Below are 22,919 nucleotides of genomic sequence, written 5' to 3' on the forward strand. Positions count from 1 at the left end.
TTTCATTTTGGGCAAAATCCAGGCAAGGATGCCGAGGAGCTTACCCGAGAAACTTCTAAGCACCAAGCCAGGTAGGCCTCACCATTGTTGCAGCTCGAGACCCTCGGACCCACCTTCACCAAACCTGCAGAGGTTTGCAGGTCAAACATATCAGAAGACAAGTCTGAAACCATGCGAAACATAGGAAAAGGAAACAAGAAAGAAAAAAGAAGGAAACCCTCACTTGATAACTGGTTGTGAATCGCAGAAACCATGGATAGGTAACCCCTCGGTTGTACCCGAAGGATGTTGACAACATGGAGTTCAAAGGTTGTCAGCATAGCCATATGTGAAAGGAGAAAGACAGCAAAGCATGGCGCCAAGGGTTGCAGATGCAAATGAACCACAAAACCCAACAAGTCTAACCTGATATCCTTTTGGAGAAACCACATTCATGGGATTGACAAACCCAACCTCGCCACCATTGAAGTGGTGAAGGATCCTGATGCATAAATGAAAACCATACGGTGTGTGATAAGTTCAAGGAGCGAGCTAAGGTGTCCTGTGTGGGAGAGTGTCAACTTAAATAGACCGACAATGGTCTGTCAGTGAAACAAATAAATTAACATAGCAGTACAGCTGCAAAAATACAATGTATTTTCTTAGTGTACCATCCATCCGCTCATTACCGTAGTATTGATTAAATCGATAAGGTTTGACATAGATAGGGTAACGTTATTATGCGTGTGAAATTTTTTTTATTTAGTGGAATGCTTTTTTAATTTAAATTTGGAGATATGACATCGATTTTCTCTTCACTACCTCAGAGACTCTCGCTCTCTAATTTTCCCAGAATGCCCAACATTGCAAATGACTTATACTTGCATGTTTATCTTAACATACAAATTTCACATTAATTACATGACATAGGAAATATTTAATACGCAACATGGGCGATTTTACATAGTAAATGATTTTATGAACTTGTAGGGGTTGTGAAGTGTGGGAAACAGTCGCAGAGTAAATGTTTGCCCATATCTATTACCAAAATTTATTAAATATCTAAACTCCTCTGTTTCGTTGCGGAATGGTCTGCGTTGTACTTTTGTTCTGACTTCAATCCTTCTGTTCTAACCTTGATCCTTCTCCTTGCAAACAAAATTGCAACCTTACGGTGGTTGATTGGGCAAGCATGGTGTTTATCAGTTTGTTTAAGGTGGTGGTTGAGATTATTATTTCCAACACTCTCCTTTAATTTCAACTGCCTCCATTGACAATTCCCAAACAATCTCTGAGATAAACAAAACTTTCACGTGCCAATGGCTTTGTGAAAATATTAGCAAACTGTTTTTGTGACCTGCAGTGCTGCAACAAAATTTTATCATTGTTAATCAATTCTTTGATAAAATGATATTTAGCATCAATATGCTTGGTCCTCTTGTGAAAGACCAAATTCTTTGACAATGCAATTGCAAATGTGTTATTGCAGAAAATAGTTGTTGCTCCCTCTTGGTCGTGATGAAGATCCCTCAACATCCTTCTCATCCAAACTGCCTGACACGTTGTTGCTATTGCAGCGACATATTCAGCTTCTACTATTGACAATGAAACTATTGAATGCTTCTTGGGGGCCCATAAAATGGATTCGGAACCCAAATGAAAAACATATCCTGACGTGCTCTTTTTGTCATCAAAACTCCCTGCCCAATCACTGTCGGTGTAAACAACCAACCTAAAATCATCTGTTACGGTATACAAAAAGCCATACTTCTTTGTCCCATTGACATACCTTAGAATCCTTTTCGTGCTTTCCAATGCATCTCCTCGGGTGTCTCCATGAACCTCGACACCAAGCTCACTGCATACATTATATCTGGCCTAGTGGCGGTCAAATACATCAAGCTACCTATCATGCTTTTGTATAATGTCGAATTGACATTGTTGCTGCAATATTTTTTGCTCAACTTGAACCCCATGATAGTTGGATTTAGTGTAGGCTTGTTTTTCTACATTTTAAACCTCTCCAAAATGTCTGCTACATACTTTGCTTGAGAAATGAAAATGTCATTTTCTGTGTGCTTCACTTCTATGCCCAAAAAAATATCTTAACAGCCCCAAGTCATTCATTTCAAATTCATTCTTCATGACTTGTTTCAAATTAGCGATGAGGAAATCATCACTGCCCATAAAAATCAAATCATATACATATAATAAAACAATAAGAATCTTACCATCGCTTTCTTTGATGTAGAAAGTAGGTTCGCCGTCACATTTGTCGAAACCATTGTCCAACAAGTAGGCATCTATCCCGTTGTACCATCCACACTGTTCGTGCTTCAACCCATAAAGATCTTTCCTCAACTGATACACTTTGTCTTCCTGGTCTTCTACCTCATAACCAGGTAGTTGCACAACATACACTTCCTCTTTCAGCACTCCATTCAAGAAAATTCACTTTACGTCCATTTGATACACTTTCTGTTTATGTTGCGCAACAATCGTCACAACTATATGCACTGTCTCCATCCTCGTGACTGGCGCAAACATCTCTAAACAATATCTTCCATCCTGCTGCTTGTACCCTTTGACAACTAGTCTTGCTTTGTGCCTTTCAATCTTGCCATTGACATTGCTCTTGGTCTTATAGACCCACTTCACTCCAATGATTTGTTTTCCTTGTGGCAAGTCCACTAACTCCCATGTGTCATTCTTTTCTATTGCTTCTATTTCTTCCTCCATTGCCGCAACCCATTTTTCTTCTTTGACTACATCTTCAAAATGGATTGGGTCATCTACATGAAATAATAATGAAAATAATGAATTAAGACAAGCATTTCTATTAACCTCATCTTGCTCATAAATTTCATTTAAATTTCTGAATTTTGGTCTTCTTGTGCTTGCTAAAGATGGGCTTGACATGTCACTTGGTGTTGCGCTTTCTGGCGTGCTTGGAGAAGCACTTGCTTGGTTGCGTGACGCTTTCATATTATTTGATGATGGTGTTCCTTGCTACCTGCTTTATTGCACTTGAATAGGAGTAGAGGGAATCACTGTTGAGGAATTTCTTATTTCTGCCAATTCCTTTTTGTCCTCATGTGGTATACATGCTTTGACATTAACTATATTCTCTAAACTTCCATCCCATGCTTCCTCTTCTATGAACTGCACATCTCTGCTGATTATGACCTTCTTGGTTAATGGAATGTAGAGTTTGTATGCTTTGGATTCATCACTGTATCCAACAAAAATAAATTTCTCCCCCTTGCTATCCAACGTTTTCCTCAACTCGTCCGGGACATGTGCATATGCCAAACAACCAAAACTCTCATGTGTGTGACACTATGCTTTCTTCCACTCCATGCCTCTTTAGGAACTATGTTCTGAACACTTTTGGTTGGACGTGTATTCAAGATATATGCCCCACAAGCGACAGTTTCATCCCAATAGTCATTTGGCAAATGCTTTGCCTTCAACATACTCCTTGCCATATCCATAATGGTCCTATTCTTCCTTTCCGCCACACCATTTTACTGAGGTGTATACCATGCTGTAAATTGCTTGTGAATTCCATGCTCCCCGCAAAATTGAAGGAAATCATTTGAGATGTATTCACCACCTTTGTTAGTCCTGAGGACTTTGATGTAGTTTCCACTTTGCTTCTCAACAAGAGCTTTGTAGTGACGAAAACGCTCAAACACTTCACTTTTTTATTTTAGGAGATAGACCCATGTCTTCCTTGTGTAGTCATCTATGAAGGTCAATACATAGTGGCTGCCACCAATTGATGGTGTTTGCATTGGTCCACATAGATCTGAGTGGACAATCTCCAAGTGTGATTTTTCCCTTACTGACTTTCCTACTGGAAATGTCTCTCTATGTTGCTTGCCCAAGATACATCCTTCACATAGGCTGTCTGGTTTTTTTTATGAGTGGCAAACCCTTCACCATGCCTTTCCTATGCAGCAAATTCAAACCTCTAAAGTTGAGATGTCCAAATCTCAAATGCAATAACCAATTTTCATCTTTTACCTCTGCTTGATAGTTTACTTGTGTGACAGTTGCCTCTTTGCTTCCATCCTCTTGTGAGTTCATTGATAGTTGTACTTGTGCGCCTTCTTCCTTCAAGTCTGATCTTATCTTTAGGGGAAACATTCTATTGCTTGTCATTCAGACCTTTGCAATCAGCGGTCTGTTTGGAGGCCTATCCAAAATTGTGCACACATCATTTTTGAAGAAGACATTGTAGCACTTTTGCATGAGCTGTCCAATGCTTATGAGGTTATGCTTTAAACCAGGGACAAAGTAAACATTTGAGATGTACTTCTTCTCCCCCTTCTTTGTTAGGATATTAACTCTTCCTTTGCCCATGACATAGACTTTGCTATCAGTCCCTAATGTCGCTTCAGATTTCACACTTTCTTCTAGATTGGAAAACATTTCTATGTTTCCTGACATGTGGTTGCTACACCCCGAATCTAGATACCATATATCACTTTCTTTTTCTTATGCTACATTACAAGCTAAAAGTATGCTATCATGGTTCTGATTTTCTTTTGTGAAATTTACATTTGTTTTGTTACTAATGTCATATTGCTTCTTTCTACATTTATTTGCATAATGACCATACTCCTTACAGTAATGACATTGAACTTGAGATTTATCATACCTCTAACATTGTGCTTGATTTTGGCTTGGGCCTTAACTTGGATTTTGATTGTTGCCTCTTCCACTTAAGATTGAAGGGCTACTTTTACCACCTCTGTGTGGGCTTCTTTCTCTTCCTCTAGCATATGATTTTTCTCTGCCTTGACCTTGACCAAAGGAAACTTATGTCTTGAAGGCATGCTCCAATGAGGATCTTGTTGCTCCATTCAATCTATGTTCATGTGAAATCAGTGATGCATGAAGCTCATCCATTGAGAACTATGAGAGATCCTTTGTCTCTTCTATGGGCACAACAATGGCATCTAACTTTGTTGGCAAACTTTTCAAAACTTTCTCAACTATTCTCCTTTCTTCAAGCATTTGACCATGAGGCCTGATTTGAGAAACCAACCCAATTACATGTGTAAAAAACAAGTCTACATTCTCAGACTCTTTCATACAAAGTGTTTCAAAGTCTCTTCTCAACATTTGCAGCTTTGGTGTCTTGAATTTTGCTATTCCTTGGTAGGCCGTCTGAAGGTTGTCCCATGCTTGCTTGGACTTCATTGCTCTACAACCCTTGGGAAAATACTTTCATGGATTGCTTGGAAAATATAGAACAGGGCTTCTGAATCCTTCTTCCTGTTGTCCCTTAACAAATCTCTTTGTGCTTGAGACATGACATTGTATGCTGTTGCATCTGCTGGTTCTAGAAAATCATTCTCCACCAAATCCCAAATGTATTGAGACAAATACAGGGTCTTCATTGTAATAGCCCAGTGATCATAATTTTTTCCACTAAACAAGGTATCTAAGGATTAGTCAAGCTTGTGCTTGAGGTAGCCATTTTTGAGTGTAAAAAAAACTTTCTACCTTCTGGCTTGTGCTTGAGGTAGCCATTTCTGAGTTTAAAAAAAACTTTCTGAGTGCTCATAAATTTTCCCTGAAAACAATTTTTAATTGGTAGTAAAAACACTTGTTTCTACATTAACAATATTTAACCCACTCTGATACCATGTTAAAGAAATTCAGAAATCAATTGCAGCAAAGTCAACTGGCCAAGAAGGGAGAATATCGCGACCACACAAAGTCAACTGGCTGAGAAGGGAGAATATAGCAACCATGCAGGGGCATAATTAAAAACAGAGTTCACTCAGGATAAAATAGAGAGAAATAAAAGAGGTTGCCGAAATTTACTTGTGTAACATTAAAACCGTAACACAATTGACCACACTTTATATTATATGTCAAAACATAAAAAAATTACAAAATACTTACCCGATTTATGCATCACTTCTGTAAAACTTGTTTTCACGCGTCCACCAATACAGAAATCACTGGGTTGCGGAGTAAACTTTTGTAAAACTAGTTTTCATGCGTCCACCAATATCTCCTCCATGATCTCCTCAGTGATTTTCTCCTCATTACGTGAGAGACTCTTCCTCTCTAACTTGCCCAACATGCCCAACATTACAAATGACCTTTACTTGCATAATTATTTTAACATACAAATTTCACATTAATTACATGACAGAAAAAATATTTAATACCCAACATGGAGGATTTTACATAGTAAATGATTTTCTGAACTTGCAGTAAATGTTTGCCCATATCTATTTACCAAAATTTATTAAATGCCCGAACTCCTCTGCTGCATTGCTGAATGGTCCACGCTGTACTTCTGTTCTGACTTCAGTGCTTATGTCTGCAAACAAAATTGTAATCGTACAGTGGTAGACTGGGCAAGCATGGTGTTTGTCAATGTGGTTGGGATTATTATTTCCAACATTTGTTTTTATAGATACCATGCCATTCATGGTTGCATACAAGCACTTTGTAATGTACTAACCTGCCTGAATCCAAAGATTATAACAATCTTCCTTCAAAGAGCTATCGCGGCTGAAAAAAATGCAAACATCACAGATGTTAATGTATATGTGTGCCTAATTCAAGATGCTAATGGTTTGGATAAGATTGAGGAGTTGCACTCTCAAAAAATACAGTTCTATAAAAGGATCACTTAAATTTCTTTGAAAAATAATTAGCTGCCCAAAATCCCTTACCTTGAAGAGTCCTCTGGAAGTGGCAAGGAAAATGCCCAAAGATTACACAATTGTGGCCTTCGAACTCATGAAAGATTCTCTCAATGAGACGTTGCGAAAAGAAATTGCGCCAATAAAAAAAAACAACACAGTGTAGAAGGGAGAACTGATTAACAGATGGAAAAAGAGGTACTACATTACTGAAAATTGCTCTTGGTAAAATTTTGGTGTGCTTTTAAGTCGATACTGAAAATTACTAATTTTGCTACCACGATATTGCTCTTATAAGTCTTAAATTAGACGTTTCTCGAATGTATATGAAAATAAAAATCTCAAATCTGTAGCAAGCATAATTTAGACTTATCCCTGGATTATTGAAACTTGTAAGCCCTTCTTAGACATAGAAGGTTGAAACTCAGATATCATTTGTAATAAATTTCATTTTGCCACTAATATTTTGCTTTTGCCTAATTCTCTTTTTTTTTTAAGTCGTGGATTGGCTGTATCGACTCTCTATCATTAGCGTTTTGCTTTTATTTCTACAGTCTAGTCAAAGTTTGACATATAATCAAATACTAATTATACCTCACATGTTTGAGGAGATAGTGTCATGAAGAGTTGAGATTTTTGAAGCTCTGTTAAAAGTAATCTTTTATTGAAAAAAATCAACTAGGTAGAATTATTTTTTTGGCTTAAATTAAAGATGTTGAAAATGTAATTTCAACGCGCTACGTACGCAGCCTAAAACCACCGAACAAAACCATAAAACCGGCCAGGATCATATCGCACCGCCATCCATGAAAAGTGGTTTCCGTATTGTTGAGCTCCGATGCGATTTGGAGGCGACGCGTGTCACCCGCATGACATCAGCAAACGAAACCCATCGGAAGTTAAAGCTCGGTGAAAATCTGCCTTCCGATATCCTCTCCATCGTCCGATCTGGTTGCGTGTCCTCCGCCGTCGATCTCCGGAAGGTGCACGGGCCCCCGACAAGTCAGATTTTGAGTGAAGTGGAAGTCTCGTTTGCGTTGACCGCCGTAGGAGGAATTTATGATTTTAATGTTTGTCGTAGTGTTTTTGGTGGCGGCCTTTAATATTATGGTGAAGGCTTTTAATATAGATATGGGCATGTCTTTAATTTTTATTATGGGCATATGTCCCATATGTCATACGTTGTTTATATTTTTTTATATATACACGTCATATGTTAAAAATGGTTTTGTGTGTTGTAGTTTATATATAAGGTGCATGCGCACGATGTGTTTTTTTTTTAAGTAGTGAGTGGAGTGGCTACGCACGAGTGTGTGTGTTTTTTTTATTTTGTAATTGCACAGTAGTGCGTTATAGAAATGGAATTGTAATGTTTTGATTTCTGCCATTGAAGAACAGAGCGCTGTTTGTGTAAAATCCACAGCAGTGGAAAATCTGTGAGTGCAGCAGAGTTTTTTTTGTGATTCCCTCTTTGCACAGAGGAAGAAATATGTAACAGAAAATTTGTTTTAATGGAAATGTTCTTTGTGACTGTGTAATGGTGTCTTCTGAGTCATTTTGATTTTTAAGAGGTTCCCTGTCAAAAGATCCTGGACAGAGGAAACAGAGCTTTGTCTCTGTGGTGTTTATTTTGCTGGTTTTGGTATTTCTCCATTTAAAAATACCCAACAGTGGTATCAGAGCAGGACCAGGCTCTTTAAAGAAGTTAAAGAAGCTGAAGGGAGAAGGTTTGTAGCTGCAGCAAAACCTCTCAGGCAGTCAGAAGACTCAGACATCAAAGGATTCAGGTATTTCAAAAGTTTTTCTTTGTGTTGCTGCTGAAAGAGACAGTCAGTTTTTTTTTAAATACAGAGTCAAGGAATGGCCAGCACAAGCACTGGTATGGGTATGTTTAATACCCAGCTCCCACAGTTTAATGGGAAGAATTATGACTACTGGTCTATAACTATGAGAGCCTTGTTTGCTTCTCAAGATTTATGGGAAATAGTTGAAGATGGTTTTGAAGAACCAGCAAATGAAACTGAGTTCAATGCATTAACTCAGGGAGAGAGAGATCTCCTGAAGAGCAATAGGAAGAAGGATGCAAAGGCCATTTTATTGTTGCATCTAGCAGTAGACCAGAGTATATTTCCAAGGATAGCAGCAGCTAAAACATCACACAATGCATGGGAAACCCTCAAGACAGTCTATCAAGGCATGGAGAGAGTGAAGACAGCAAAGCTACAATTGCTGAGAAAGGATTTTGAAAACTTGAACATGAAGGAGTCAGACAACATTGAATCATTCTTCACTCATGTGATTGGTGTAATCACACAAATGAGAACTCATGGAGAAACAATTGAAGATAGAAGAATAGTGGAGAAAATATTGAGGGTCTTACCCTCAAGGTTTGATGCCATAGTCACCACTATTGAAGAGACAAAGGATCTCTCAAACTATTCAGTTGATGAGCTACATGCATCACTAATAACTCATGAGCAGAGGTTGAGTAGGAATGAAAACTCATCCCTTGAGCAAGCCTTCAAGACCCAGATGTCCTTTGGAAGAGGAAGAGGTCAAGGCAGAGGAAACAAAAGAGGAAGAGGCAGAAGCCAGAACAGAGGTGGAAGGAACAGCACATCAAATGCACAAGGAAGAGGCAGCAATCCAAATTAGAACCAAGGCCAAGGCAGCAGCCAACAAGGAGGACAATATCATGCTCAAGGACAAAGGTATGATAAATCTAATGTTCAATGCTATTATTGCAAAAAGTATGGACATTATGCAAGTGATTGTAGAAAGAAACAACATGATATGAATAGCAGACAAAATGCAAATGTTACAAGAGAAAACAGCAGTCAAGAAAATGTCCTGTTAGCTTGTAACATGGCTGAAACACATAGTGAGGACATATGGTTTTTAGACTCAGGTTGCAGCAACCATATGACAGGGAATATAGCCCTCTTTTCAGCCTTAAATCAGAATTTGAAATCAGAGGTCACACTAGGAACTGATAGCAAAGTCTCTATTATGGGAAAAGGGGAGGTAAAAATATTTACAAAACAAGGAGAAAGGAAAACCATAGCAGATGTCTACTATGTCCCCGGAATGAGATGTAACCTATTGAGTGTTGGACAGCTTATCCAAAAGGGTTACAATGTTTACTTTGTAAATGATGTGTGCACCATCATGGACATACCACCCAGCAAAAGATGCATTGCTGAAGTGAAGATGACAAGGAACAGGATGTTCCCTCTCCGGATTAGGGCAGACATGAAAAACAAAGGGGAAATGGCAGCAGTCACCCAAGAGGCCTTCCAAAGCGTGCCAAAGGATGAGAACTGGTTATGGCACTTGAGATTTGGACATCTTAATTTTGGAGGCCTAAACTTATTGAGCAGAAAAGGAATGGTAAAGGGATTACCATTGATAGAGAAACCGGACAGCCTATGTGAAGGCTGCATTTTGGGAAAACAACACAGAGAAAGTTTTCCATCAGGGAAGAGCATAAGGGCAAAGACACCCTTAGAGATCATCCACTCAGATTTATGTGGACCAATGCAAGCTCCATCATTAGCTGGCAGCCTATATTTCTTAACATTCATTGATGATTTTACAAGAAAGACTTGGATATATTTCCTTAAGAACAAAAGTGAAGTCTTTGAGAAATTCCAAAATTTCAAAGCACTTGTGGAGAACCAAAGCGGGCTGCACATAAAAGTATTGAGAACTGATAGAGGAGGTGAGTATATCTCCAAGGAATTCCTAAGATTTTGTAGAGAAAATGGAATTCATAAACAGTTTACAGCAAGGTACACTCCGCAGCAAAATGGAGTTGCTGAAAGGAAGAACAGGACCATCATGGATATGGCAAGGAGCATGCTGAAGGCAAAGCATTTGCCAAATGATTATTGGGCTGAAGCTGTACATTGTGCAGTTTATATATTGAACAGGTGTCCTACAAAAGCAGTCATGAACAAAGTGCCAGAAGAGGCATGGAGTGGGAGAAAGCAAGGAGTTACCCACATGAGAGTTTTTGGGTGTGTGGCCTATGCACACATACCAGATCAGCTAAGGAGGAAGTTGGACAGCAAAGGGGAGAAATGCATCTTCATTGGATACAGTGATGAATCCAAAGCCTACAGGCTGTACATTCCACCTACCAAGAAGTTCTTTGTCAGCAGGGATGTTCAATTCATTGAAGAGGAAGCTTGGGATGGAAGCATAGAGAAAACAGTGAATGTCAAAAACTGTTTGTCTCATGATGAAGATGATGAGCAGGTGGCTGAAATGCATCCCCAAACAGCAGCGCCAACACAAGGACAGCAAGGGACACCATTGAGGATAAATGAGAGTGCTTCTCCAAGCACACCACAAGGAGGAAATTCAAGTGCATCTTCAAGCACTTGCACACCAAGTGAACGAGGTAAGAAGTTTAGAAATCTAAGTGACATTTATGATGAAGGAATGAATTCCTTATTTGCCTTGTATTGTCATGTTGATGATCCTATTCATTTCGAGGATGCAATTAAAGATAGGAAATGGATAGAAGCTATGGATGAGGAGATGAATGCCATAGAGAGAAACAAAACATGGGATTTGGTTGAGCTACCAAAAGGCAAAGAAGTCATTGGAGTGAAATGGGTTTATAAGACCAAGAGCAATGCTGAAGGCAAGATAGAAAGGCACAAGGCAAGGCTGGTTGTCAAAGGGTACAAGCAGCAGTATGGGAGAGATTATGAGGAGACTTTCGCACCGGTTGCAAGAATGGAAACCGTGAGAGCAGTGCTGTCCATAGCAGCACAAAACAAATGGAAAGTCTACCAAATGGATGTGAAATCAACATTCCTAAATGGAGTGTTAATGGAAGAGGTCTATGTGGAACAGCCTCTCGGATATGAGAAGAAAGGTGAAGAGCACAAAGTGTGCAAATTGAAGAAAGCTCTTTATGGGCTGAAGCAAGCGCCAAGAGCATGGTACAGCAGGATAGATTCATATCTATTAGATAATGAATTTGACAAATGTGAAGGAGAACCCACAGTCTACATCAAGGAAAAGGATGGTAAGATTTTGATTGTGGTCTTATATGTTGATGATGTTATTTTCACAGGTAATGATGATCAGCTCATTAAGAATTTTAAATCAGTCATGAAGGATGAATTTGAAATGACTGATATGGGTTTCCTGAGATACTTCTTAGGCATAGAAGTAGAGCAAAATGAAAAAGGAATTTTCATATCTCAAGCAAAATATGTAAATCAAGTTTTGGGCAGATTTAAGATGGAAGAATGCAAGGCAGCAATCACTCCCACAGTGATGGGATTAAAGCTCAGCAGAGAGGACAGCAGCAAGGATTTTGATCCTAGCTTGTATAAAAGTATTGTTGGCAGCCTTATGTATTTAACAGCAACTAGGCCTGATTTAATGTATGCTGTTAGTTTAATTTCCAGGTTCATGGAGAGGCCGAAGGAGGCACATTGGCAGGCAGCAAAGAGAATTTTGAGGTATGTCAAAGGTACCAAAATGTTTGGCATATTATATAGTGTCTCAGAAAGTTCAGATTTAATTGGTTACACTGATAGCGATTGGGCTGGAAGTGTAGATGATCGGAAGAGCACTTCCGGTTATGTTTTTCATATGGGTTCAGGAGCCATTTCATGGGCTTCTAAGAAGCAGTCCATTGTAGCATTGTCTACAGCAGAGGCTGAATATGTGGCAGCTACAGCAGCAGCATGTCAGGCAGTGTGGATGAGAAGAATGTTGAGAAGCTTAGGCCAAGAGCAGGCAAAAGCGACAGTGATATTTTGTGACAATAGCTCAGCTATTGCATTGTCAAAGAATTCAGTGTTTCACAAGAGAACGAAGCACATTGATACAAGGTTTCACTACATCAGAGAATTGGTGAACAATGGAGAAATTATCCTAGAACACTGCAGGACTCAAGAACAGGTTGCGGACATCTTGACAAAGCCGCTGGATCAGAAAAGCTTTGAATTTTTGAGGAAGTGTTTGGGTATGACCGAATGCCCAGCAGTTGAAATTAAAGGGGAGTGTTGAAAATGTAATTTCAACGCGCTACGTACGCAGCCTAAAACCACCGAACAAAACCATAAAACCGGCCAGGATCATATCACACCGCCATCCATGAAAAGTGGTTTCCGTATTGTTGAGCTCCGATGCGATTTGGAGGCGACGCGTGTCACCCGCATGACATCAGCAAACGAAACCCATCGGAAGTTAAAGCTCGGTGAAAATCTGCCTTCCGATATCCTCTCCATCGTCCGATCTGGTTGCGTGTTCTCCGCCGTCGATCTCCTGAAGGTGCACGGACCCCCGACAAGTCAGATTTTGAGTGAAGTGGAAGTCTCGTTTGTGTTGACCGCCGTAGGAGGAATTTATGATTTTTAATGTTTGTCGTAGTGTTTTTGGTGGCGGCCTTTAATATTATGGTGAAGGCTTTCAATATAGATATGGGCATGTCTTTAATTTTTTATGGGCATATGTCCCATATGTCATACGTTGTTTATATTTTTTTATATACACACGTCATATGTTAAAAATGGTTTTGTGTGTTGTAGTTTATATATAAGGTGCATGCGCACGATGTGTTTTTTTTTAAGTAGTGAGTGGAGTGGCTACGCACGAGTGTGTGTGTTTTTTTTATTTTGTAATTGCACAGCAGTGCGTTATAGAAATGGAATTGTAATGTTTTGATTTCTGCCATTGAAGAACAGAGAGCTGTTTTTGTAAAATCCACAGCAGTGGAAAATCTGTGAGTGCAGCAGAGTTTTTTTTGTGATTCCCTCTTTGCACAGAGGAAGAAATATGTAACAGAAAATTTGTTTTAATGGAAATGTTCTTTGTGACTGTATAATGGTGTCTTCTGAGTCATTTTGATTTTTAAGAGGTTGCTTGTCAAAAGATCCTGGACAGAGGAAACAGAGCTTTGTCTCTGTGGTGTTTATTTTGCTGGTTTTGGTATTTCTCCATTTAAAAATATCCATCAGACACCTTAAAACACTTTTAACACAAATTCAACCCTTTGAGATTCAAAATCATACATCTGGATGTTGTCACTGGTGACTGGCCCGTAAAAACAGAGGAATAGCCTTTACATTGGTTAGCGAAAGCATGAAAATAGGACAAACATGAAAACCATATTCTTAGGCCCACGAAATCCTGGTTAGACTCTTGTATCGTACTACTGACATGTTGGACATATTTCAAATCCTCAAATATAGTTGCTCCAAATAATATTTTTAGGTTGCGTAAAAATCGGTTCACTACTGAATGTTTAGATGGTTGGGTTGGAAATCATAAGTGGATTTCAGGAGATCCATCCCTGATAACAAATAAGGTTGACTATGCTAATTTGATGGATGCAGCGTGAAACGGGTCTCCAAAGTTACATTGCGGCACTCAAAGCATAAATACTGAAATGTACAACAATCCTCTGGTGTTGGGATCAAAGAGTATTTAGAGAGATGGTGGTGTTTAAAGACAACTTTGTTGTAAATACTGAAATGTACAACCATCCTCGGTGATGGGATCAAAGAGTATTTAGAGAGATGGTGGTATTTAAAACAACGTTGTTGTGTTTTTAACAACTACGGAGATAATTTATCTTTGATCTTTCCAGCTTTTAAATAGTCTCCATTAAAAATAAATAAATACCATAAATACTCATATACTTCAAAATCTGACCATCCATCAAACCCCAGAACTATTGGGTGTTGTACCTCCATGTCGGGCAACCATTCCATGGCTCTCTTAGCCATCTGTCTACTGGCATCTAACTCCATAAACACATCATCTACTTAAATACGCAAATTTCTTTTAGTAATTAACAAGCAATCCCATCGCACGCTGCTTGCTACAACCACGTTGCTCTTTCTTCTTTACCAACATTGTTATTCGTAATTGCAGAGACTTCTACCTTGACACCACAACAATAGGTTTTCTACTAAATCAACCAATATTCATCATGTGAATGCTATGGTTGGCATCATCTCCATCTTCAAACAACAAATCCTCCATTCGCAGCATGAGGAAATCACAATTCCCAACATTAGCTTGGGAGCACTAAGCCTTTTAGCATCCTTTATCACACGCATGCACATTTTTTTCACGGCTTCCAAAACTTGGCTTCAGATCTACGAGCACAGATTTCTAGCTTCTGCACCTAGATCTGCGAACAATGTGGACATGTCCATTTCCACCTCAAGCTAGGAATTTTTGTCACCTCCACGCTCCTTCAAAATTTGAACACTCTATAACTCCAAAAGGTTTTAACGGTCCTTTACACGGGTCACTTTACAGTCGTCTCCTTGCAGACCGCACTAGAAATTAGCCCACGCATGCAAATACCACTGGCTGCTCAATCCAACAGAATTAAATCGGACAACTTTTCTGCTTATAGTACTGTTCGAGTCTAATGCTTGATCTTGACTGAGCTACTTCCTCCTTCACACGCTGCACCTTCCGACACGTCTGGCCGCCCATTCTACACGCGCAGGTATTTTATGTTTTACACTTAAAGCACGCAGCACTTCAACAATGCAGCACAACTTCACACTGCCTCAGATATTCACCCGGCTTTGCATTTGGATCTCATAGCATTTAGAGAGATGGGGTCTAAAAACATTATTTTTGTGTTTTTAGTGGACATCGAGACAATATATTTTTTATCTTTCCTTTAAATAGTCTTCACTGGATATTAATACCAAGGACAAAAACCATAAATGCCAATATGCTTAAAACCAAAATATTACCAATATCTTTACCAAATTAAATTTACTAAAACAACCCTAAATGTTTAGTATGTTACCATGAAAGACTTATCCATATGCGACAAAATCATTATATGCGATGGTTCTTAGCAGGTTTCGTGTTCATCAAATTGCACTGTGCACCCGTTTGAAACTATCTTCTTCCTTAAAAGTTGATAGGCTTGTTAATAGCATTAATACCGTCTTACATTTATCGAAGCACGACAGCGATGATATAATTAAAGAAATATTTTGGCTCATTCATATTTCTTTGCATTGCACAATACCATATATTCTAATCTAGAACACAAAACTAGTGGCTGAAGACAGATCTTACAACTTTTCCCAAAATAAATTGTCCTGTCTTAAAATAGCGTCTATTGGTTTTCTTGCATGTGCATCACTTTTCTACTCCTATGTACTCTTTTTACTTACTTTTCAATCACTGTTTTTAGTCCTTACCATCTAGCAATGGCCAGGGACTATAGTAATCGGATTCACGACTTTTAGCATTAATTCACATGGTTTATACACTAAAAAACCCTGAGTGTGCGACTTATGCAACCCGTTCCGTAAGTTAACTATATGGTAGTTTGTTTCATCATCTTATTTAGCCTCTTCCCGAGGAGAAGAGGCCAAAAGCATATGTTATTTTCCAGTTGCGTTGTTTTCATTATTTGGGAAGTGGATATTAATGCAAGCATTAAAGGACTATTACAATCGAATTGCATTGAGCTCTGAGGCGTATGTACACCCAACAAAAAATTTAACCAAAGTTTTCTGTACACGCAACTTTACGGACTCTGGTCACAATATTCTAAAGGCTGGTCCACGCGTCTTCTCTTCTATTATATGCTTGACGCGTTTCCCTGACCGCTTATACGCTTGACACTTTTCCCTGACCGCTTGAGAAAATTCAGAAAAATCTGTGTGGGTCAGAAAATTCTATATCGGTTCAGTGGAATTTTGTGAATTATTGGAATTTTTGCGGAACGATGAAGCCTGCCCGATCATTCAGTGAAGCTAGATCACTCACTGAAGTGATCTCGGTGATCTCAGTTCGATCACTGAACTGATATTGGTCTGGGTCCGATCAATCACTGAATCCTGCCCACATCCGGTTGTTGTGATGCCCACACCCAGCTACTATTCATATTGTTAGAATTTTTTGTGTTTTTCAGATATTATTAGTAATCAGTAATTAGTTTTGCATTTTTTCCAAATATTATCAGTAATCAGTATTGCAATTGAATGCATTATGATAGCTTACCAGGCATGAAATTCGTTACCTACGTATGCATTGCTTGGTATGCCTGTACCTGCTTTCCAAATTTCTTTTCCTTATGTTCTCTGTTTGTAAGAACCAAGCTAAAGTACTTCTTCCGTAAGAACTAGATGAGAAATCATGAGTTGTTAGTCCTTAGTTATTAAAAATCAGATGAGAAATCATGATTTGTTAGCTGGTAGATACACAACAATTTAAACGATTGATTTATAAATAGAGAAGGGCTTGAAACTTCTTCCAAAACAATTTATAAACGTAGGAAAAATGTTGGTAACGACAGAAATTAGGATTAGAAATCTTTGAAAATAGCCGAGGGCCAAAGCAATTTTTTGAATGACTAATAAACATATAAGTGTTGCAGGGCTTGAGCCTATTTTCAAAACAATTTATAAACAAAGGATTTCTAAACTTGTTCACTTGTGATTCAGTCAAAAGGTCCAAGTATGTGGACGAGCACGGCGAATGAACTTTGGTTGTTGTCACCAAATGCGACCACGCACCTGAAGGGCTTCTAGAGATGGTCACCATGAACATCGTCGACATACGCCTGTTCAGCTGCGCCTCTTCTTCAGAGCTCTGGAGCCCGTCATCTTCTCTGAAGTTGAAATGGGGTCTGTTATGATAGAGCAGAACAAAGAACAAATGCTCTCTGGGCTCTGTTATGCTCTGAGATGGCCATGTTTCGTAACAGGTACTTGCCTCTTCCACATGGAGTGCTGGAGATCATTGCAGCAATGGCGTTTTTTGCAGAGTATCTCCTGTTTAACTTTCATTCTACAAGCCATGCTGGTCTTGAAGGCCGCTATCACCAAATTCTAGTGCTGCTTGTGGGTCTCTGTATTATTTCAGCAGTATTGGCAGCAGCATTTCCCAAGAGCTTTGTGGTAGATTTATTAGGTGGCGTTACATTACATTGCAGGGTCTTCCTGCTCGGGTTTCAGGTTTCAATATGCCTGATCACAGATGTTAGCCTGATGCAACCTTAGGTGGCCTGCTTTAGAGACCCTTCTCGGGTTTCAATCTTCCTGCTCGGGTTTCAGGTTTCAATCTGCCTGATCACAGATGTTAACATGATGCAACCTTAGGTGGCCTGCTGTAGAGCTTGCATGTGTTATGGTATGGAGAGAGAGGTGTTAGGCACATGGCCCTCATGTAGGGCCCACAAGGTGGATAAAAGTTTCGATTTTCAATTTTATTTTTATTGAAATCGATTGATTCTATTATTTTTATTTAAATTTGAAATTTCATGGTGCATTGTCGTTTCTCAGTTGAGAGCTTACCAGGGTTCTACCCCATTGATTAACTCTTCGCCTCTATCAACGGATACGACTTAACAACCCTCTTTCGGTTTTGGAGCTTTCTTTGTTTCTAAACGACTTGAATTGCTCTCCCCGCCGGTTACTTCGGAAACATCAACTCTAGCTCCCCTCCCTTATTGATTGTTGGGCAGCATGACCAAATGCACAATATCCAGATCCACTCTTAAGTGCCGAGATAGATGACCTCAATTTCAATGCTACAGAGGGGTAGATAGCTATGAGAGTGAGCAGGGAATGCGAATGCATAACCGAAGGGGATCAACAGAACTCGAAAGGTGTTCAATAATGGTTTCTGAAGCGAGGTTCCATATTCATATAAGGAGCGAGCAAGCTATTAATTGGCACAATTCACATCAAAAGAGGAGCCATGCAAAAATATAATGCTGAATTAAAAATTCAAAATTAGAGGCATCTTTGTTCAGGGAGCTCTTTCTCATTGGTCATTTAAGTCAGTAATCCATGGGCTGTACTTTGAGATCTGTTTCAGGTCATTACACGGTTGTCATGCAGAAATGTAAGTTGTAACATTGTTGAATTAAGAATTCAAATTGTAATTTAAAAAACTGTATGCTAATATTTGATTTATCCAACATTATGTTAAATAGACAGTTTACGTCGCCCTTACTTGGGAAGTGAAGGAATCTGTGGATTGTTCTTTGCAGGTTCATTCATTGGAAATCCAAACTGATTGAAAAATTCAATTGTTCTCACAATGGTATGAAATGTGTGTTTTATTTCCACTCATATACTTTTCCAAATATGGATTTTTTATCGGAATTTAGTTGCCTTATTTCAGCCTAATAGAATATTGACTTAAAAGGAACATCTGATCTCCTCCTTTTTTCATGTTTCAATTTCACATAAAATAAAAAATCCTGCTACATCATTCGAGCAGACTTATAGATGTTATCCGGCTTCTTTTATTGATAAGGTATTGCTTTTACTATTAATTTTTGATATTGTAGATTAAATATATGATAGTAAATCAGGTTTTCTAATTTGTCTCATTTATATAGGTTGTTAAGTTTCCCCTATCTACTAGTGTGTTTCCAGAAATAAGAGAATAGAAATTAAAGTTACCATCAGTGAAATCCGTTATCTTAAAGAAAAGAATTTTTTTTTTACATTGAAATAAAAGAATTTCCAAACTGTCGCGGCTGTATCTGTAAGCAGGATGTTATGCAGGGCTTTCTAGAAAACTTACAAATTGCAAGTTGATTACAACTATTCAATGCCAAAGACAGCATTTTTAATAGATTGGGAGTTTTGCCCCATAGATTGTTGGGGATGAATTGCTCATATGGTCGATTATCATGAATGCATTGATCTGTTTGTATGAGTATGCAGATCAACGTCCCATGTGTGAACTACCCATTTTTGCTTATGTATCTCTTATATATTCTATTTCATTCCTTGCATTTTAATTCCTTTTAGACACTGTCAATTGAGTCTTTGTCTCCTTGAGCTTCTATTTGCATGTGCAATGTGCATTGATCTGTTGAATAATTCTTGACTTAGTGTTATTATTTTTCCATTATGAGTTCTCTTCTAGGTTATGTTACTGTTCTTCCCTTGTTCATAAATACCGATTTGTGTTCTTGCTTGTAAGCTTTATTCTGTTCAGGCTATTTTTTTCTGTTCATGCTGCTCTGTTTCTGTTCATATTTACGTTCTTTTGTTCTATCAACCCAGAAATGCCTTCGAACCTATGGAGATCAATCCCTTCATGATCTCTAGGTTGGCAATGTGTGGGATGAATTTGTAAGATTCAAGAAAGCCTTGAAATAATCTTTTTGTTTATTGGATTTTAACTTTGGAGCAAAAAATGTACATGTTGGCTTAAAGCCTTTTACGAACTTAAATTATTCACCTTCAGTTAAATAATTCTTGACTCAGTGTCATTTTTTTGCTATTCTCAGTATTGTTTGTTTATGTTATGCTTGTCATATTAGATTGCAGTTACTAGTGCTTTTGTTTTTCTGTTGTTGTGTTTTGATCGAGATGGCCATGTTTCGTAACAGGTACTTGCCTCTTCCACATGGAGTGCTAGAGGTCATTGCAGCAGTGGAATTTTTTGTAGAGTATCTGCTGTTTAACTTTCATTCTACAAGCCATGCTGGTCTTGAAGGCCGCTATCACCAAATTCTAGTGCTGCTTGTGGGTCTCTGTATTATTTCAGCAGTATTGGCAGCAACATTTCCCAAGAGCTTTGTGGTAGATTTATTAGGTGGCATTACATTACATTGCAGGGTATTTGGTTTTATCAGGTTGCATTTACTTTGTATCGCCCTATGATGCCAACTGGTTGCGGCATCAAGGATCATGAAATAGCATGTGAGTCCAGAGAATTTGAAATGAGGGGACAACTCTAAAGCTGCTGCTTCCATTCTATTAAGTGTTTTAGTATGTTTGCTAGTAGCCACCTACATCTGTTAGTATTATTATTGTAATATTTCTGGCTTGCTCCCAAGCCTAGTACTTCAATTTTAGGTGCATATGTTGTTGGTTATTTAACACGTCAGAAATAGAAATTAAAGTTACCATCAGTGAATTCCCTTATTTTAAAGAAAATATTTTTTTTTTATATTGAAATAAAAGAATTTCCAAACTGCCGCAGCTGTATCTGTAAGCAGAGTGCTATACAGGGCTTTCTAGAAAACTTACAAATTGCAAGCTGATTACAACTATTCAATGCCAAAGACAACGTTTTTAATAGATTGGGAGTTTTGCCCCATAGATTGTTGGGGATGAATTTCCCATATGGTCGATTATCATGAATGCATTGATCTGTTTGTGTGAGTATGCAGATCAACGTCCCATGTGTGAACTACCCATTTTGGCTTCTGTATCTCTTATATATTCTATTTCATTCCTTGCATTTTAATTCCTTTTTGACACTGTCAATTGAGTCTTTGTCTCCTTGAGCTTCTGTTTGCATGTGCAATGTGCATTGATCTGTTGAATAATTCTTGACTCAGTGTTATTCTTTTGCTATTCTGAGTTCTCTTCTAGGTTATGTTATTGTTCTTCCCTTGTTCATAAATACCGATTTGTGTTCTTGCTTGTAAGCTTTATTCTGTTCAGGCTATTCTGTTTCTGTTCATGCTGCTCTGTTTCTGTTCATATTTACGTTCTTCTGTTCTATCAACCCAGAAATGCCTTCTAATCTGTGGAGATCAATCCCTCATGATCTCTAGGTTGGCAATGTGTGGGATGAATTTGTAAGATTCAAGAAAGCCTTGAAATAATCTTTTTGTTTATTGGATTGTAACTTTGGAGCAAAAAATTTACATGTTGGCTTAAAGCCTTTTACGAACTTAAATTATTCACCTTCAGTTGAATAATTCTTGACTCAGTGTTATTCTTTTGCTATTCTTAGTATTGTTTGTTTATGTTATGCTTGTCAGATTAGATTGCAGTTACTAGTGCTTTTGTTTTTCTGCTGTTGTGTTCTAATCGAGATGGCCATGTTTCGTAATAGGTACTTTCCTCTTCCACATGGAGTGTTGGAGATCATTGTAGCAATGGCGTTTTTTGCAGAGTATCTGCTGTTTAACTTTCATTCTATAAGCCATGCTGGTCTTGAAGGCCGCTATCACCAAATTCTAGTGCTGCTTGTGGGTCTCTGTATTATTTCAGCAGTATTGGCAGCAGCATTGCTTGTGGGTCTCTGTATTATTTCAGCAGTATTGGCAGCAGCATTTCTTAACTGTAGCTGGCAAATGCTTAAAAACAAAGTTCCCTTGCTCTAGCTTCTTCTCAGCATCTAGTACGGTTTTCGTGACTTGCCCACTCTTGCATTCTCAGGATGAACTTAACGCAGGGACTTGCTGCCTCGCAGCTCATCTTATTATTGTTGAAATTCTTTTCTATGAAAATGGATATGAAATATTTTAATAGAGTTCATAGAAACCAAAAGATATATTGATGTTTTGGATCATGAAAAAATTGCAATGAACCATTATTCAATATATTTGTGGATCATAATTAGGAATCCGTATGCCTTGTTGTTTATTTTTATACATATACTTTTGATAAAAATAAAACTTTTGTAGCAAAAAATATTTTATGTGCATATAAAGATATTTTCATAGATATTGTTGAAGAAGTAACGTTGTTGGGAGTTATTGAAGTTAATTTTTAAACTGGAAAGTATTTTGGAGATTTCATGGACAATTAAAAGGAAAGAGAACATTGATTTTCCAGAGGCTAACAGTGTTGTGTTGAATCCCAACCCTTTCTTACCTCTTGTGGCAGCTTTGTGGTAGATGGCATTGGCACTTAGTAGATAAATAATTACAGAGTTTGTGGCAGATGGCATTGGCACTTAGTAAATAAATAATGACACGGTTTGATGGCAGATGGCATTGGCACTTAGTAAATAAATCATGACAAAGTTTGATGGCAGATGGACTGGGTACAACAAGTAAGTTGCAAGGTGTTGACGTGGACATGTATCGACTACAACTAATGTTAACGCATGCCCTCGGAAATAGTTGAATCCATTTAAAATTTCAATCCTAGTGCCAAAAACAACCCTAAGAGTTATTTAAAGTGTAGAGTCATGTAAGCTACATGCCATTTTTTTAGTCTCATTTAAATATTGGGTCGAACCTTGAAATTGGTAAATATTTTGTTATAGCTTTTAGCATATATACCAATATGATTGCTCAAGTTCCATGGTAAAACCAATGTTCATGCAAATTTACCAACATAGCAAAGAAAGTTGAAACGAAATTCAGACCAACTTTAAAGAAAAATATGTTAAATTATTTGGTTTGCTTAGTCATGTTTTCCCCGCTCACCCTGGTAGACTATATCATTTACAAGATAGATATGTTTAATTGCAAATAGTCTATTTACAAAATGGATATATGCAACAAATTTTACAATAAATTTGATTGGCTGTAAG

The sequence above is a fragment of the Pinus tabuliformis genome, chromosome 6, assembly GCF_031772625.1.
Source record: "Pinus tabuliformis cultivar Carrire ecotype Pingquan chromosome 6, CPIR1, whole genome shotgun sequence".
Taxonomy (NCBI): Eukaryota; Viridiplantae; Streptophyta; class Pinopsida; order Pinales; family Pinaceae; genus Pinus; species Pinus tabuliformis.